The 5,213-nt window shown below is 45.4% G+C and overlaps 1 long non-coding RNA gene across 1 annotated transcript; it reads left to right on the top strand.

Annotated features, from left to right (window-relative positions):
- Positions 1-2,692: 2,692 nt before the first annotated feature.
- LOC141099890 (uncharacterized) lies at positions 2,693-4,954 on the top strand. Its single transcript, XR_012234559.1, has 3 exons — positions 2,693-3,552; positions 4,243-4,402; positions 4,513-4,954. It is a non-coding gene; the product is annotated as an uncharacterized lncRNA (long non-coding RNA).
- The last annotated feature ends 259 nt before the right edge of the window (positions 4,955-5,213 follow it).

Here is a 5,213-nt window from a genome sequence, read left to right as displayed (position 1 = left end):
TGGTTATGATTGGTCAGCATGATACAGGGAGAAGTACAGCCAGCAATGAAAACTATCTGATAACATCAACTTGAACATAACAAACGTTTAGTCATTAGGACCCAAATACTATAACAGCTAATATCTCTACAATAGAGAGGTGAAAAAGAAAAAAAGTTTTATTCCGCTTTGAATATTGCTGGTCCATTTTAACATGAAGAATTTGGTGAAAGTTCCTCATTAATTTTTATTAGTTGCTATGATACATTAAATGGAATTTAGGCTTTGCTATTATGTTTCATTTAGACAATATATTAGTTTCAAATTGAATCAATTCTTCTGATAATAAATATGGTAGTAACTGAGGTTAAACCCAGACAGTGCAGTTGTGACGTGGTTTTGCATAAACAGACTGCTTTGACGGTACGCTTTTTGACTGCAGGTTGGAAGCCATTATCACATGCAGAAAACGCCTTTGGGTGCACTGATTTTCTTGCTCATGCTTCATGCTGGTTTCTTGTATGCGATGTCTTGCACAATATTGGACTGAAAAAATTGCATGAAATAAGTACATAGTAAGATCCAATGCAATTTTCATTGAATAAAAGGAGAAGTTTTCGTCATGAAGTGAAACATTTATATCGTGCTGTGCAATGTCCTATGCAGCATTAAAAGAATACTAGTTTAGGGTCACTCTCCTAATCACTTGTTTTCCCTTTGCACAACCGAGCGCCAGCCACCCTTGGAGCAGGGAACTGTGGTGGGCTATGAATATAAATGGGGCGGCAATATTTTCAAGCAATATGCCATCAGCTTATAGAATTTAAAAACACCTTTACCCCAAAGTGGAATTTCACATCTAGGGGACATGGAGAATAATGGTGAGCAGGGAAAGGGCTGAAGCTTTCCAATGTGCGCTATCCCATAACCCAAGCTATGGGTTGCTCTTTCTGTTGACATACTTTTTAAGCTGTTGGGAGGACCATGCCCTGCTCTCCATTCATGGTACTGAAACAGCAGTTGCATTGAAAGCTGTTTCTTACCAGTGATCAAAATGACTAGTAATTTGAGAGATAATTACCACTTAGGTCGGAGTTTGCAAATGTTTTTCAGTTTTCAATGTTTATTAAAAAAGATAAAAGCAAAGCCCCGAACTGCATCACTTTACAAGCTACTAGTACGCTAGACGAGTTCAATATTCTTGATAGCATCCTTGCCGATAGCAATGACTGATTTTTTGTCTCTATCATTACATTATACTGGTGGTCTTAAAAGTTAGTATCATTGGATGGGTACTTCTTATGTTTTTTTCACTTCTCTTTTGTGGAACACATAGGAATTCTCATTTTTCACAAAATTTAAGTATACTTCACATTCATGGAGTTCCCTGGCAGCAGGATCCCTGGTGGCAGCGCCATTTTCAACTGTATCTTGCAGATTATATATACATCATTGTAGGTAAATGTTGTAAATATGTTTAACGCAGGCACTGAGCTTTACAATGTACGTGTGCAGTGGGGAAGCCACTTAGTGTAGGCCACAGATCACTGGCGCAGGACACCAACATATAGCACCAGATAAGTTCTGATCCTGGCAGGTCAAGAGTATAAAATGGTGATGTGACTGATCACAACCAGGGGTCTTCTGGTCACTGAATTAGTCCAAGAGGCAGAGAGATTTGCTCCAGACTCTTTCCAAATGTGCCTGAAACACAAATAGAGGGAAAGAGAGGAAACAACTTGGTGACTGTGTGGCGCCCCTGAGGGTTCAGTCGCCACCGAGGTACTGCACCTCCTCCTGAGGTGTGGTGCCCCACTATTCAGGTAAGGTGGAGACACCTGACTACACTCCAACACCTGCACCCCACACCACAAAGTAGTGTAGCAAAGCACCTTCGGCGGCTCCCTGCTTGGAGTGTAGCATAGCACCCCTTGGTGGCTCCCTGCTTGGAACACAAAACGTGCTGGGAGGTGGGTGGAGCTGAGTTTACATAAAAGAGCGGGAAGAGTTGAGTCAGTCGTTCAGTTCAGTCATTCAGTCAGTGAGTAAGGATGTATAAGGACAGAGAGTGAGACGGAGAAGATCCCCGGGAGAGGGATGGAAGAAGGAAGTGCTGCAGCAGGCCACAGTGATCTGGGTCTGCTGGCACAGTAAAGAGACAGAGAAAGGAAGCTTGACTCTACATTGCGAAGGATTAGCACGGAACGTAAGGAGAATAGAAGGACTAAGGATTAGGGTTGGAAGAGAGAACCCTTCCCAAGTTCTAAGCGCAAGGCCGGGGTCCAGTCCCGGAGGTTGTATGGATACTAATGGTCCTGCAGCAGACACCGGAGGAATAGAAGTAGTGACCACTTTATTCCCACACCAGACTTGGGGGCACAACAGCAACGTGTGTGAGCCGGAGTCCCCGAAGTATGCTACAGCTGTCTGCCGTACAAGTAGAGTTCATAGGAACATCTGACGGGAGGAACTCCAGTGTAAGGCTGGTTTCACATTTGCGTTTTTTTGCGCAGGAAAAAAACGCATACCTGCGCATGCGTTTTTTCCCCTATATTTAACATGGGTGCGCATATCTGCGCGCTGGTAAGCGCACGTATGCGATTTTCATGCGCTGCGTTTTTTTGGGGTGTGCGTTGGTATTTTCCAGACGCAGCATGTTGCATTTTTTGGCCCTGGAAAAAAGCGCATGCGCACGTATGCGCACGTTTTGCGCTAAAAATGGCCATTATAGCCTATGGATGCGCATACGTGCGCACTGGCATGCGCATGTAAGCGTTTTTTTAGCGCTGCGTTTTTTTGGTGGTGTCCACTTGTTGTCCTAGTTATAATCTTCTAAAGTCAAAAAAAAAAAGTCTATATAAAGGAGGTGCCTGCCAAAACTCTGCCACTACTACACTGACAGATTGAAGAGCAGACAGTCAACCAAGAACCCATTATATCAGCGAAGAATGTGAGTATATTACATTATATGCCTGTCTTTTTAAATTATGTATGTACTAATGATTTTTATTATTTTTACATGCAGTATGTCTTCAGAATCCGAGTATTCCCCATCGCGGCAGGAATTGGCGCAAGCAGACCGTGAGGTGATTATTTTCGTGCATCTGGTAAGTATATCTGCTGCTTCTCCAAATCTCTTACGTTTTTTTCAACTTTTTTAAGACATCGTCATCATCATCTTCTGCGGACGGGACTAGTGAGGGCGAAGAGCAGGAGCAGCGAAGCCAAGTCCCGGTGGTGATACGGAATGTAAGTATCAAATGATTTGTAATGTTCTTTATTTTTTATCTTCTATTTTTACTCTTTTTTATGTTTATTTTTTTGTAACTTTTTATTCAATTTAAATTGGATTATTCTAATGAATGTGTTTTGTCTAGGTTCCACAACGGGATGAAGACGTCTACCTGGATAATGAGCAGCTCATCAGCCTGGTCCAGGAGCGTTTGTCGTTGTGGGACAGCCGTGACCGGCTGCACAAGGACATTGTGGTGACCCGGCGGCTATAGAATGAGGTGGCCGCAGCGTTGATGGATGGCTGGGACAGCGCCACAGCATCCTCCAAAAAGGCGTTTAGTGAGTATTTCCCTGCTCTGTATTGTGCCGCAGTGACTGTTGTCCTTGACGGCACTGTTGGGTTTCGTGCTAGGCATATTCTAGCAGGAAACCCAACAGTGTCATCGGGGTCTACAGTGACTGCTTTGAGTATTGTATTGCTACATTGTGCCGCAGTGACTGTTGTCCTTGACGGCACTGTTGGGTTTCGTGCTAGGCATATTCTAGCAGGAAACCCAACAGTGTCATCGGGGTCTACAGTGACTGCTTTGAGTATTGTATTGCTACATTGTGCCGCAGTGACTGTTGTCCTTGACGGCACTGTTGGGTTTCGTGCTAGGCATATTCTAGCAGGAAACCCAACAGTGTCATCGGGGTCTACAGTGACTGCTTTGAGTATTGTATTGCTACATTGTGCCGCAGTGACTGTTGTCCTTGACGGCACTGTTGGGTTTCGTGCTAGGTGTATTCTAGCAGGAAACCCAACAGTGTCATCGGGGTCTACAGTGACTGCTTTGAGTATTGTATTGCTACATTGTGCCGCAGTGACTGTTGTCCTTGACGACACTGTTGGGTTTCGTGCTAGGTGTATTCTAGCAGGAAACCCAACAGTGTCATCGGGGTCTACAGTGACTGCTTTGAGTATTGTATTGCTACATTGTGCCGCAGTGACTGTTGTCCTTGACGGCACTGTTTTTTTTTTATCAACAGTAGACAAAGTCCGAACACGTTGGCGTTCGATCAAGGACCGCTTCAACAGTGATGTTCGTGCTGAGGGCCAGGTTCGCAGTGGATCTGCGTCAAGGACCAGAACTAGATACCGTCACTATCACGCGTTGCAGTTCCTAAGACCGGTCCTTGCCACGAGATCGTAAGTATTATAAATTTTGGGTTTTTATTTTTATTAATCTGTGTTTTTCTAATCCACAGCTGATGCTTCTTGTAAAGGCATGGTAGTAATGATTTTCCTTTCTTCCACAGCACCTGGAGCAGCACCCTGCAACCTGGCCCTGGAGCGGTCCTTCCTCGGACGTCCTCTGACCCGTCCCAGCCATCCGACAGCCAGGAAGCACCTTGCAGGTCAACCACACACACAGCTGGTGACCAGGAAGCTGGGCCATCAGGTGTTCCCCTGTCCCAGGTCTCTGCCACTGGTTATGCGGGCACTACCCGCCAGCGGCAGAGGGCCTTGGACAGGAATGTCTTGCCCGAGTTTATGCATTTGAGCGAGACATTTAATTCCAGCCTCAAGTCACTGTCCGACAGAGTTGAAAGCGGTTTTGCACTCATGGAACGTGGTTTTAACCACTTTGAACACCGCTTCAATTCTGTAGAACAGCGCCTTGACCGTCTGGAGGCCGACCTCAACAGACCAGCACACCATTTTTTTAGTAAGATTGAAAAGGGCATGGCGGAACACCTTAGTCCTGATCAACAGCTGAATGTGCTGCAGGCCTGCAACAATGCTTTCTTGCAGGCTATGCAGCATAATCGGTACGGTCAGCAGTCAGTGGTGTCCTTTCCACCTGTGCCACCATTGACTCGCTTCACCTCACTACCGACTTCGGCTGCATACCACTGCACGGACACCTCTATTCAAAGCCAGGACACCCACCATTACACCACCACAAGTCTGAGTGCAGCTGGTCACTTCACCGACACCACCATGGCAAGCGCTGCTC

This window comes from Dendrobates tinctorius, unplaced genomic scaffold, assembly GCF_039654945.1.
Source record: "Dendrobates tinctorius isolate UK_male_01 unplaced genomic scaffold, ASM3965494v1 ptg000011l, whole genome shotgun sequence".
Taxonomy (NCBI): domain Eukaryota; kingdom Metazoa; phylum Chordata; class Amphibia; order Anura; family Dendrobatidae; genus Dendrobates; species Dendrobates tinctorius.
The sequence above is the reverse complement of the archived record's forward strand: the minus strand, read 5'-3'. Positions and strand labels throughout refer to the sequence as shown.